Source organism: Zootoca vivipara, chromosome 2 (assembly GCF_963506605.1).
Source record: "Zootoca vivipara chromosome 2, rZooViv1.1, whole genome shotgun sequence".
NCBI lineage: Eukaryota > Metazoa > Chordata > Lepidosauria > Squamata > Lacertidae > Zootoca > Zootoca vivipara.
Genome location: NC_083277.1, coordinates 90,500,015 through 90,514,451, shown reverse-complemented (window position 1 = coordinate 90,514,451; position 14,437 = coordinate 90,500,015). Strand labels below are relative to the sequence as shown.

General features: G+C 44.6%; 1 protein-coding gene across 3 annotated transcripts in view; it reads right to left on the bottom strand.

Moving 5' to 3' along the window:
• Nucleotides 1-14,437, bottom strand: part of RHBDF2 (rhomboid 5 homolog 2) — a 54,126-nt gene that overhangs the window by 20,939 nt on the left and 18,750 nt on the right. The window contains exon 1 of one of the 3 annotated variants that reach the window (XM_060271829.1): nucleotides 10,265-14,202. The exons of the other annotated variants lie outside the window; for them this stretch is intronic. The gene's annotated coding sequence lies outside the window, so the exon portion shown is untranslated. Of the gene's footprint in view, nucleotides 1-10,264; nucleotides 14,203-14,437 lie in introns of those variants that run through there. 3 annotated transcript variants of the gene reach the window in all.

Genomic DNA, 14,437 nt, shown 5'->3' with positions numbered 1-14,437 from the left:
CAGCTGTTGATCCACAGTATGCACGAGGCAGGTGGTTTTTGTTGTTGTTGTTTAGTCGTGTCCGACTCTTTGTGACCCCATGCACCAGAGCACGCCAGGCACTCCTGTCTTCCATTGCCTCCTACAGTTTGGTCACTCATGTTGGTGGCTTCGAGAGCACTGTCGAACCATCTTGTCTTCTGTCGTCCCCTTCTCCTTGTGCCCTCAATCTTTCCCAACATCAGGTTCTTTTCCAGGGAGTCTTCTCTTCTCATGAGGTGGCCAAAGTATTGGGGCCTCAGCTTCAGGATCTGTCTTTCCAGTGAGCATTCAGGGCTGATTTCCTTGAGAATGGATAGGTTTGATCTTCTTGCAGTCCATAATTCAAAAGCATAAATTCTTCAGCGATCAGCCTTCTTTATGGTCCAGCTCTCACTTCCATACATCACTACTGGTGTTTACTCAGGTTTTAAAACTATTCTTTTACCTGGGCGTGGCTGTTTTCAGTTAATTCTAACATAATTGTTATTTAACAAATTTCCGAATATTTCACTTTAAGCTGCCCTAGTAACTTATTTGAAGGGTGGGGTATACAGACAAAGAAAATAAAAGAAAGACTGCAATAAGATTCCCCTTATGTTCCGAGGCTTGGAAAGAGCAGCAGCTTCTGTAGCAAAGTGTCCCACCGGGAGCGCATTACAGATACCCCTGGTATATTTCAAGGGAAATGATGAGACCATAAATGTTTAAGGCGGTGCCTCTCAGCAAGAAGAGCACCGTAATCAATAACCCAGGGCCAGAAGCATCCAGGGGGAATGAGCATCCTATCCGGCAATTCTTAAAAGTGCTTGAGTGGGCAAGCAAAGACAGCTCATGTCAATGGTTCGCCAAGGGAACTGGCGCCTCGAGCTGCTTGTGTCATCCATAATATGCTTTATAGCCAGCGCCATCTCCGAACTTCGAGGGGAAAGGAAATGTTTATAGTCCATTCAACCCACAAATGGGAAAAGCAGCATCAGCAAACAACAGAGGTCTTTGGGGCTGATGGAAGAGGCACAACTGCCATACAAACAGCCATGCAGACAGTCTTTCCAGCAGTTTTGTGTCAAACAACCCCACGCACAGTCATGCTTTACTTCCACCTTCATGATCTCCCTGAATAGAAATGCAACACAGACAAAACTCCAACAGTGCTCAAGTTGGCTCAAAGGGCCACTTCTGCATGCAGCACTTATCCTGAGGATTGGAAGTGCTCCTGCAGCTTTTAAAATGCACCGTACTCCAGCCCCTACTAGTTGTCTACATTCACCTGGTTGATGCCGCTGAACAAGTGCAGAGAACCACGTGCAAGTCTACGTGGCTGGCAGAGGAGGAGGAGTGTTGTTGTTGTTTCCCAAGGGCTTTCCCTGTCTTTTGAGTGTTAACAGCTGGTTGTTGGAAGCATCCCTTTCTATATAGGAGTCCCTCAGGTGGCACAATGGGTCAGGGCATCTGGCTGTTAACCAAAAGGTTGGCGGTTCGAGTCCACCCAAGGATGGCTGTAGGCAGCATTCCTGCATTGCAGGGGGTTGGGCTAGAGGACCCTCAGGGTCCCTTCCAACTCTACACTTCTATGATTCTATAACCATACATGCTCTTGTACACATCTGTTCATGTCATATGAAATGCATAATGTTAGACAGGTCATCAATCTCAGCGACTTTGGTATTAAAGCAAAAAAAAAGCTAAACCAAGAATGTCTATGCATCACTTTCATTTCCTTCATGGTGCATGATGCTTTAGGTCTGACTGAGCAAAGTGGCATAGTTTACCCTTTCATTCTCTTAGATAGTGTATGACACCAAAAGACCGAGAGTAAGAAAGAAAGAGAGACTGGCTGAGATTGTGCAAGAACAACCCCAAGCCCAGCTCTCAGCATTGCCTTAGAGATTTTCCATGATGCAACTGAGTCATCAGAAGAGTATCAGCTTCCCTTTCCACTTCAATCCAACCTCCTTCCTAGCACTACTAGTTAGCAAGAGTCCTCACTTTCAAAGGCACAATCCCCTGACTCATAAGCTACTGGGAAAAGGCAGTCGAGACCCTAGATGGACCCAAACTTTCTTATTAAAACAATAACAACGCACCACCAAACAGCAACAATATTTGTATAACCAAGGCATATTTGTGTAACCAAGGAAGTATCATAAGCAATAGTGGCAGGTGCTATTTAGCTATAATGGTAGTCCCTTACATACTTTTCAACGGGTGACTGCAACTATGTGGGGAGCCTGTTATCTATTGTATCCAGACAGTCAGCAATGTACCACATCTAGGCAAGCAACGAATCAGGAATGTGTGTGGAGGTGTTTTATGAGATAGAGTTGGTCTCATGGTATAGTGAGATGCCTGCCTAATGGATAGACAATCTGATTCTGATGTGAGCAACGCATGGCCTGTGCTGTCCACTGTGGTCACAGAAACAGTAGAGCAGGAAATGTCCACAGCTGCCATGCACAGGGACATAAAGAAACAGAACTCAATGCCCCACCAATGTTTCCAGGGCTTGAGAGTGCCAATACCTGTTGGAATTAGAAGCCCTTCATCCTACTCACTCTCCAAATGAAACTCATAGGGAATCTGAGGACATGTCATGCATTTATCTCTGCATCTAATCTTCATATGTGCAAATGTGCACCCTGTTTTCTTTATGACACAATGTTTTTAGGAACATAAAGCCACTGGGATAATGTAGGACCGGGGGGGTCACAGGGTGGGTGCAAAATTGTTAGGGGTGAAAAAATTCAAACACCCAGTGCTGCCTCAATGCAGCTGCGCACTCCCGTCACTGGACTCCATTGAAAACTGCATCTCCATGCGAACCAGGAAGTGGCCTCTCCAGACAACAGAAAGACTCTTTTTCCCTCTCATCTCTGTATCTGCAATCTCCTGAGTGCAAGGATGCCGTTAGGCAGTTGAATGCGCATGCGTACTCTGTCCGTCTGTCCCCCACCTCCACATGGCCCCTGGGCACTGACAACCTACACTATGCCACTTCAGAAAGCATTAGAGTGAAAAAACTCTATGAGCAGGAATTCATGTGCAATTGTTCAGGAAAGAGACTGTCATGCTCAGAAACTAGAGGGTTTTTTAGAACGTGACATCACCCCCCTCTTGGGTTACCGAGGCCATCCTGGCATCTGTAATATTCTATTTAACATGGTTGCCTGACACTGGTCTGCACATAATGCTAAGCCATAGTTTATTAACCAGTGGTTTATTATGTGTCAACTCCATCCTGTGACTTATCCAAACTTTGGTTACTGCCAACAAAATACAGTCTGAAACTATGGTTTCTTATGAACCTTGTTTGTTTTATCTATGGCTAGCATTACATGTGAATCCAGGACCCTTCCTTAATCATGGTTTCTTTGGGCACTAACTTGCCCAGGTGGGCCTAAAAGTCACTGAGCCTAAAGGTCATATGGCAAGAATAGATGGAAAACACCAGCCAAACTTCGGAGAAACAAGTGATGGTTTGTTTGAAAGTGTGTGGGACAGCTTGTGGTTAACTTTAATGAATTATGGCCTAGCATTATGAGGGTTCTGCCACATAGGAAGTGGTTGGCCCTGAAAGTTTGTCACTAATACGTAAGTCCAGCCTGTGGCCTGTAAACAAAGACCACATAAAGGAATCGTTTACCAGGCAAAAGTGGTTTTTATAACCTACTGTAGATTATGCCACTGACTATTATTTAGTCACTGCAAGGGCAAATCTGGAAGGAATGTTTTTCCAGGTTACATTTGAATTTAAATTCACCTTAAATTACATTAAGCACTCCCAAACAACTTTTTTTTTTTATTAAAAATATTCCATTTCACAAACTTCCTTCTGCCAAGACTTGGCAGCCAATGGAAAATTTATAAGCTTTACACATCAAGCAAAGCCATTTGGCTTGGCTCTATAATTTGAAAACTTAGATCATTACCACACTATGGTAGCAGAAATCCTTCAAAGCTGCCTGATCATGTAACACACACGTACAAGAGAAACACTGGTGCTCTTTATTCCGTTTGCTTACATGTTTATAGCTAGCACCTTGGAATGGATCCATCAGGCAAAAGAGAGGCTCAAGCAGGATGGAAAGTTTCCCCTTCAAAGTCTCTGTGGGGAGTTAGGGGAGAGATTTATTTTCCCTCAGGAAAGGGAGACAGCACAGCAGCCAGACGTGTCAGGCGCAATATTCAACACCTTGGAGCAGCAGAGGGGGAAGAAGGAGAGGAGGCACTGAAAGCAGAACAAGTAAGAGATCGTGCAACGGTTTATCGGAACAAGGTCAGCAACAGCGGAACAGATGTCCGAGATGCCTTTTGCCATGTTACCAACATTGCTGACATATCTCAGCTGGTTTCCATAACAATGCAAGGTCCTGCCCGGCTTGCTGTGCCAATGGGAGAGAAGCAGAAATGACTCACTGGCAAGCCTAAGGACAATGAGTGCCTGAGATTTTTATTTTTATTTTTTACCTACAGGAGGAACGAAAGCTTCAAAAGAAGAAGAGGAGGACACTGAAAGTGGCAAGCGAGAAGAACGCAGCCAGTGACCAGCCATTTCATGACACAACATGCACATGCAGTCAGCCAAAATGGGAGGGAGACTGCAAGCCTTGAAAATCCAGAAATCAAATGAAAAGGTTCCAAGAACTCGGGCCAGGAAGGAGATTAATTATGAATTCTTCAAACTGTTTTCTGCTTAAGGTAATGAGACAAATTCCAGTTGGTGTACCACAATTGGTACACTTTGACTATGAAACTATAGCTGATGAAGAATGAACAAAACAGGGCCTTGTCCTGGATTTGAAAATCATCTCAACTGGAATTTGTCTCATTACCTTAAGCAAAAAACAGTTTGAAGAATTCATAATTAATCTCCCTCCCTCCTGGCCCGAGTTCTTGGAACCTTTTCATTTGATTTCTTGAAAATCCAGAAAGCACCAAGTTACCTGTAAGGTTTGGTAGTAGCAAGAGGAAAGGAGAGACGGAGACACTCGGAGGCGGCAAAGAGGTGGCTCTCCAAATTCTTAACTATACTCGGGATACAACCTCCCCTTCCTTCCTCCTTTCACATTAAATGAATCTCCTGTATCCTTCACTGAGCAATAACTCGTGAAGAGGCAACTGAGAACAGTGATGTCCTCTTGGTGGAACACTTGTCGGGATGGGAATAATAATAATAATAATAATAATAATAATAATAATAATAATAATAATAATAATAATATAATATTTATACCCCACCCATCTGGCTGGGTTTCCACAGCCACTCTGGGCGGCTCCCAACAGAATATTAAAAGCACGATAAAACATCAAATATTAAAAGCTTCCCTAAACCTTGGTTGCCTTCAGATATCTTCTAAAAGTCAGGTAGTTGTTTATTTCCTTGACATCTGGTGTGAGGCATTCCACAGGGCTGGCACCAATACCGAGAAGGCCCTCTCTGCCTGGTTCCTTGTAACTTTGCTTCTCGCAGTCAGGGAACCACCAGAAGGCCCTTGGAGCTGGACCTCAGTGTCTGGTGTCCGATGGGGGTGGAGACGCTCCTTCAGGTATGCTGGACTACAACTCCCATCATCCCACACCAGTGGCCATGGTGGCCGAGGCTGATGGGATTTTGAGGCCAACAACATCTGGAGGGCTTTATGGGTAATCCAACGGCTTTATGGGTAATCCAACTGTAGGGGATGGCTCCTCAAACCAAAGACACTGCAGAGGGGTGTGTTTGTAAAAATCCCCGACAGCTGCCTCAGAACTGTCCGAGACAGTGTCAGAAAAACAGTGCACTGAGAGTTTCTAGTTTGGAACTAATTGAAACCGAGCCTTGGGGTGGGGTCAGCTTAAGTGGCTGTCTGGGGATCTGCTGCCTGCCATAGGAGTGACTGTGTGCTTCTACGGTGCTTTACTTGTACATTTGCAACTAAAAAAAAAAAAAGAGAAGATCATCCAAAGAGGAAAACGAAATCCTTTAGCGCTGTCCCTAGAACTTCTCGTTGCACAGGGACGCAGGGAACAAGCACCATACAGTGGTGCCTCGCTAGACAAATGCCCTGTAAGACGAATTTTTCGCTTAATGAAGAGATTTTTCGAGCGGAGGTTGCCTCGTTAGACGAATTCGTTTTGTGAAAAATTTGTCTAGCGAATCGTGGTTTCCCATAGGAATGCATTGAAATTCAATTAATGCGTTCCTATGGGCAAATAATAATAATTTTTTTCAATGCATTCCTATGTGATTCGCTAGATGAATTTTTCGCAAAACGAATTGACTCACAGAACAAATTAAATTTGTCTTGCGAGGCACCACTGTATTGTTAAAGAATTCAGTTGCTATCTAAGGAAAACCGAGTTAAACATATACTTTGTCTAAAAGGTTTTTTTTGGTTCAAAGCCCCCAACCATCTCTTTGTATTTGAGAAAACACAAAAGCCCCAGCTGACACTTTTTGAGAGAGCTGTGCCACACTGTATACAGCAAAGGCCCAGTTCTCCCCCCCCCCTCTCTCTCTATAATGCAACAGGGACATGGCTAAAACCATTCTTCCTGCCATCTAGTTCTGTTCCGTTTTTGTCTGGAGAGGTGGCTTTTTTAGATGGTGGAGCATACTACTGCATGAGCCCCTTTCCATAGCCTGAAGTGGTACAGCCCAGGTGCAGGTTTGTCACAGTTTTATCACTGGCATCAACTTCCCACTTTTTGCTCTAATTACCAGCTTTATTCCTCCCTGTCCAACAGCATTCAGGGTTACAGCAACATGCCACAGCTAGCAGCCACTTCCCGCCCTTCTCAAATATATTCTGTCAAGCAGGTGCCAAGCCAAGAATTGAATCAGCTCCAAAAACAAAAGAAAAACAGGACAGGGGCCAATCCTTGGAATGGGAAGCAGGAAAATTCTGAAGAAAAACCCTACCTACCCTCTTAGCCTCGCCCCAAGGAATACATGGGGAATCCCTGCCTACTGGAGAAGTTTCATTCAACAAGTCCCAACACAGCTCTCTCCGAAGCCTACCCAGGCAGCACCTGTTTGCACTGTTTGGTAGCCAGAAGGCTTAAGGGCAATTATAGGGTGGCATTCCTTATTCATGATGGCCCAAGGACAAGGATGTTTCAGAGCATCACATTACCATAAGCAGCGAAGGGAGAGTATATTATTTTGAGCTGGAAACACATAATAAGAGGGAACAAAACCAACAATTCTAGGAAACAGCCAGTGAAAGCTGCCGTTGAACAGAACCCACTTACATTATGGAGCTAAATTAGCTGGTAGGTTTACATTACACCTGTGTGCATGTGCACATAACACAAATATGTTTATGTATGCATGTGCAATAAAAATATTACACATATTACACATGTTTGAGACAAGAGTCTCAAACATGTCTGGGCAAAACTCAAAAGTGTGTATACAAGTACGGTACGACGAGCCCCACCCTCACAAATGCAGTAATAGGCAATGAAACAAATTAGCAGAACAGAGATAGGATGATTGCCACAAGTTATTGCCATTGTGAATAATCTCTGTGCTTGTAAACATTTTGGCTTTATGCAGATGTGGCACAATGTTATTGAAGGATTTAAAAGAAGAAACCCAGGACCTTGATATTTGATACTATGATTTTAAATAAATAAAAACTGACCAAGGTGAACCCTCCAGAATTAAAGCAAAGACTGTGCTGCTGCAAACTTCACGGTGATCACAACATTGAATTGTGTAATTAAATGAAAGTTTGTTTTTGTTTTCAATATCCTTCTCCATTTTTTGGTACAGTACTCCAACTGCACTTTCCAATGGAGTACTGTACCAGGGCAGAGCAGAGCAGGACAGGACAGGACAGGGGTGGGGGAGGAACACACTCTTGATTTCCAGCATAAAGGAAAAAAATAGAGATATGAATTACAGTGGTGCCTCACTAGACGAATTTAATTCGTTCCACGGGTCTTTTCTTATAATGAAAAATTCGTCTAGCGAATCCCATAGGAATGCATTGATTTTTTTTTTGCCCATAGGAACGCATTAATTGAATTTCAATGCATTCCTATGGGAAACCGTGATTCGCTAGACGAATTTTTCATAAAATGAATTCGTCTAGCGAGGCAACCTCCGCTAGAAAAAAACCTTTCGTTAAGCGGAAATTTCGTTAAGCAGGGCATTCGTTAAGCGAGGCACCACTGTAGTGACTTCCTTGTCCTGTAAAAAGGGACAGCACAAACTAGGAGGGACAGCATTTCATTCTCGGCTACCCAAAAGACAAAATATGTACCATATTAAAATACACACAGCAGGTGGCATTTCAAGAGAGACTCAGCAAAGTTCCTTTAAACAGGAAGATGTGACCAAGTAAAAATAGGCGGTGCAGGTCCTGTGTGAGTGCCTGGAGGCGGTTGGAGGGTGGATGGCGGCTAACAGATTGAGGTTGAATCCTGACAAGACAGAAGTACTGTTTGCGGGGGACAGGAGGCGGGCAGGTGTGGAGGACTCCCTGGTTCTGAATGGGGTAACTGTGCCCCTGAAGGACCAGGTGCGCAGCCTGGGAGTCATTCTGGACTCACAGCTCTCCATGGAGGCGCAGGTCAATTCTGTGTCCAGGGCAGCTGTCTATCAGCTCCATCTGGTACGCAGGCTGAGACCCTACCTGCCTGCAGACTGTCTCGCCAGAGTGGTGCATGCTCTAGTTATCTCCCACTTGGACTACTGCAATGCGCTCTACATGGGGCTACCTTTGAAGGTGACCCGGAAACTACAACTAATCCAGAATGCGGCAGCTAGACTGGTGACTGGGAGCGGCCGCCGAGACCACATAACACCGGTCTTGAAAGATCTACATTGCCTCCCAGTACGTTTCCGAGCACAGTTCAAAGTGTTGGTGCTGACCTTTAAAGCCCTAAATGGCCTCGGTCCAGTATACCTGAAGGAGCGTCTCCACCCCCATTATTCTGCCCGGACACTGAGGTCCAGTACTGAGGACCTTCTGGCGGTTCCCTCGTTGCGAGAAGCCAAGTTGCAGGGAACCAGGCAGAGGGCCTTCTTGGTGGTGGCACCCGCCCTGTGGAACGCCCTCCCATCAGATGTCAAAGAGAAAAACAGCTACCAGATTTTTAGAAGACACCTGAAGGCAGCGAGGCTTTTAATGTTTAATAGATTATTTTATTTCATTTTTCTGTTGGAAGCCGCCCAGAGTGGCTGGGGAAACCCAGCCAGATGGGCGGGGTATAAATTATTATTATTATTTGTGAGGGACAAGGGATACAGGGAAGTCCCTCCCATCTTAAGTTCCAGCCCATCCCCAAGCGCTGGAGAGAGTAAGGAGAGCTCTGCCTCCAGCGGAGAGTCAGGAAGTGGTGTCCGAGGCTCAGGCAAGGTTGTGGAGCCCATGCCGCAGGTGGGACAGGAAGTTGGACGCACGGGGGGGAGGCCAATCCCCCCAACTCCCGAATTGCGACGCAAACGTAGGGGGAAGAGGTTGGGTCTGCCAAAGCTTTGGTGCTGGAAGAAAACGCGCCAATCGCCATTCGGAGGTTCTGACACCTCACCTTAAGGATGCATTTTTACTGCTCTGAACACTGTAAATAATCAGCACTTAATAAAAGCCTTAAAAGACCATGCTGGAGTCGTTACTCTAGAGTAGCCATATCAGGCCCTCTGACATTATTATTATATTAAATATCATATATTCTTAATTTGGTTAGGACAGTGGTACCTCGAATTACAAACACCTCAGGTTACAAACTCCTCTAACCTGGAAGAGTTACCTCGACTTGAGAACTTTGCCCCAAGATGAGAACGGAAATCGTGTGCCGGCGACGCAGCAGCAGCAACAAGAGGCCCCATTAGCAAAAGCACGCCTCTAGTTAAGAACAGTTTCAGGTTAAGAACGGACCTCCGGAACAAATTAAGTTCGTAACTAGAGGTACCACTGTACTAGAAAGCCTTGCCTTTCAAAACTCCCAAGAGAAATGCCAGACACTGAAGTAACTTTTGGGCTGGGTGCTTCACAACTGCCTAACAACAGACCTCTATGCAGCCTTGCCCCAACAAGAGAAGATGATACCTGTGCTTAACTCCCTAAAGCAGCCCAAGACATCAAGGCTGCCACTATCCAATACTGGACCCTCTGCCCAGGAGAGACGCGTGGCTCAGGCGCACTGCAGGCCCTGCGGTGAGTGCCACCCGGGGCAGCCCGCACCTACCGCACCTCCTTCCTCCACCCCTGCCTCTGCCCAGACCACTTAACTTGGATCTCCTTCATCTTCTTACCTCAAGATCTTCCTCCAAACTCTGCTTTTCAAGAATATGTTCCTTGATCAGATACAGTTTCTACAGTGAAGGCCTCCCCACTCTCCTTACAAAATGGAATCCTGATACGAAATGGCTCAGATTTATGTTCTCAAAGCGTGATAGGGAAGCATAAGGGTTAAAAGCCATGAAAATAAGGCCAGAAAAACAACAACCCTGGTTTTGCATGACTAGGGACTTTCCCTGAGAGATTGATTGTTTTATTTTGATGGAGTACACCTGGTAAGCTTCGGCGCACTTTTAAGAAAAGCCGTTTCTAAAATCCTCTGGGGGACAGGACACTGGGTGGCAGCCAACTTTAGTTGTACTCCAAGTCGCAGCGCTGAAATTAATGGACATGACTTAGGTCCATTAGTTTTAATGCATTTACAACCCACTGCAACCAAAACGAGCAGCTAGCAACAATAACTTGGGGGAAAGCTTTAGGACACTTTTGACAACTTATTTGGATACTTCTTTTATTTCCAAGCCCATAGCAAGTGGCTATTGTCTAGGCCCAATCACTAGGAGGTCTAAGTTTGCATATGAAACCAACACCTGCAAGTCACAAAAACCAAGTTCAAAATGAAGTTCAAAACTGGCTGCCACCTGCGGGACACATCAATGAGAGCTGTGGCACAGAATAAAAATAGCAATAACATGGCTCTTAGAAATTTTTTAGCAACAGAATATTAAGACCTCAGCCTAGAAGTCTCTCTAATGAGCTAGGAAACTGTGTGGAAGCGAGTATACTATGAACCAGAAGACAGAAGTGAGGGAGGCTAGATGAGCAGTGATGAAGGTGAGTTTCACAGATAAGTTTTCAACTAACAAAAATCATTTATACAGGGTATCTAATAATCCAGACACCATAGAAACAACAAAGAATATATCAAATCAAATCAGTCATTGTTTTAGAACCAGCTGCACAGAGTTGAATGTAGGGTCCCAAAATAAATTGTATAATCCCAGCAGACGCCAATTGGAGAGACTAGGATCCCAATGCCCAAATAAAACAAGATAAAGAAGTTCAGCTTAATATTGCTGTCAAAACCTGGTGTTATGATGGAGACCAGTGCCTCTTGCCAACAGAGGCAATAAATTTTAATCCTAGCTTGCTACTCCTGGTGCCCAGAAATAATAATAGTAATAACAAAACTCTGCCTGTCTTGTCAGTTTTAAATGGATGGTCATGCCTGCTCATTGCTGGTACTGAGGTCCAAATGCTGGAGCTTCCATCTGGCACCAGGGGACTGAAGACTTGTTTGAACACATTGAGGCAGGTTCTATTGTCCCCTTTCAGCAACAGACATTCTTTCTTTGACAACTGGCAGGCTGCAAAACCATCTCCACAAAGAGAAGGAGCCAAGTTTATTTATTTATTTTAAACTCAGTGTATGTTTTGCATACAACCGACCCTTGCCTCAGTTTGCTTGCATGAATGTTTGAACATACTGTATGACAAATGCTGGAAAAGAATTCACACTTTTTTATCGGACCAAATGAGAATGCCTCATTGTGGCTTCTCAGGATATATTCCTTGTAGCTTCTAAAACTAAAAAGGAAAAGGAAAAAAACCACTGAAGTTGAAAACCCAAATGAAAAAGTAGGCAAGGTAATAAAGATATCCTTCAGAAAATAAGGTTTTCGGGGAGGACTTTGAGGAAAGAACTGGGTTTTACACATTCAGGGTTTAAACTGGAATATTTGGAACAAAGGTTTCACTTGAACCACATTAACCATGGGAGGTTGGGAAACTCGACTGAAGAAGGAGGTAGGATTCCTTCCTTACTGCCATTCCAAGTGTTGAAAATGAGGCAGAATTGTCACATGTTATTCAAAAGCTGTTAGCATTTTGCTACCTGAAGTGGAGCAGCAAAAGTGCCCCTTCCCTGCAAGCCAAGGTGTGCATTATCTGAAACCAAGCCAAGTTATTTTGGTACCCCAGACAGAAAATCCCACAAGTGTCTCTCCCCCGCCCTGACAGTAAAAACACAACACCACAGCAAGATAGCCAACCATTTACTACTGCCTTTTCATGGCACCCAAAATCAGCCGCCTGAAGTGGCCACTTTACTCTATCTAATGTCCCACAAAAGCTCTTTCCCTTCCCAACATAGGTCATCGCAAACCACAGTTAAATACAGTCAGCACAAAGAATTGACCTTTTTAAAAAATGGTCACTGACAACAGCTATTTCTGGAAGAATGAAATGTAGGAAGTGAACTCACATACATTCATCACTGTTGTGCAATATGCCCGCAGCTGGTTTCAAAGAACTCCTTCTTGCCCAATCTCCTTTCCTATCAAGCGTCTCCTTGTCACCCAGGCGTCATCACCAAGGTCCTATTCCCGATGATAACACACTATCTGGGCCGCAGCAAGGCAGCAAGGGAGGCTCATCAAAGAAGGCTTTCAAATGCATATAGAGGTTTCTTCTTTTCTTCCAGGAAAGGGGGGGGGGAACCCATTCATTTGCAAGTTTCAGTGTGGTTAAATTTGTGGTAGTGGTGTCAGCGCTAGTGTTTCAACACCCTCCTCCCAAGACTGTGTATGTACACTTCTGGACACAGCAGTGTAGAAAACACACAAGTGGGCAGGAACTATCCAATAAGAGAGAGAAGCTTCCTACCACAATGTTGCAAAAGAAATTGGCAAGACTGAGCGACATAAGTCTTTCTGGGCTCATGGAAAGGCCAACAAGGAGGAATGATGGAGAGAACACCAGTTTCTAAGCAGACCTGCCTGTTCTTCTTGGACTGAAGCAAGAAGCACAATTCCAGAAACTATTCCATGGCAAGCACAAGGATACGAAATGTCTGCATTGCTGGTAGTGGCTCAAAGACTGCCAAGCCATGGCAATTCCACTGTTGCCCCAGTCTGCAGTGCAGACACACTCCCGTTTTAGGAGGACCATTTCTTATTACAGGAGGAAGAGAGAAACCAAATAGAAGAAGGGTGGACAAGCCTCCTGAAAAATGGGAAAACTTTTAATAATATATTAAATTGCTCAGCACGTTTCAGAGGAACCTTCCTTAGAGACACAAGAATTCAGTTTGTTGTTATTCTGGTAAGGCAAAATTGCTCAGCTAATTGAATTCTTATGCCCCCAATGAAGGTTTGCACTGAAACATTAAGGTTCTCTATTTTATTTTTCAGTACCATTTTGAGGGTTGCCATACCCAGCTCTTATTAAAGAACATTACAGCCACAAAGAGGACTCTATTCTCAGTGAACTCCAATCCGATACTCCCAAGACAGTGATGGTTTTATGCTTCTGAAGAGAATCTTGTGACAATGTCAAGGTCTCACTAATTCCTCCTCATCAGTAGGTATATTTTACACACATAAAGAGTTTTAACTTCTATCAACATTTAATTATTTTTAAATGGTTGTCCTCTCTGTTTTCAGCTATTCCTATTTTTATCTGTAAGCCACCTCAAATCCCTGTTAGGGAAATACAAATATCTAATAATTATGTTAATGCCCTACTAGAATGCTGTCTGTTCCAAAATGCAGCTGGCAGCAACATGTTTGCTTAGCCACTACCATCGCCTCACCCCCTGCTTCTGGTTACTGCAAAAACAAGACACAGCAGGAAATAGCAAAGAGATAGGATGAGAAAGATGACGGAGACATGGGAGTGGGAAGGAAAAGGTCCGAAACAACCCAGGCAAGGCCCAAGTACAGCAGAAGGCTCATGGGTGTGGGGTGTGGGAGGCAAGAAATGAGACTGGCATACAGTGGTGCCTCGCTAGACAAATGCCCTGTAAGAGGAATTTTTCGCTTAACGAATAGGTTTTGTGATTGGAGGTTGTCTCGCAAGACGACGAGGTTTTTTATGGCCACCGCTTTATCTTGCGAAGCGTGGCCATAAAAACCTCCAATCACAAAACCTAGCGAAAGGGGCATTTGTCTAGCAAAAGGGGAACCAGCTGTATCAAGGAAAGAAGGCAAAGGAAGATCAGCTGAGAGGCGCCGACAGCTGTCAGCGCCTCTCAGCTGATCTTCCTTTGCCTTCTTACCTCGTTGCAGCTGGTTCCCCTTTGTGTTCCGCTGGTCTCTGCAAGTTGCCGCAAACAGTGAGGGGCAACCGGTGGAACATTAGCGTGGGAAGACGGCACTTTGACGTGCTTTCGAACTGCTAGGTTGGCA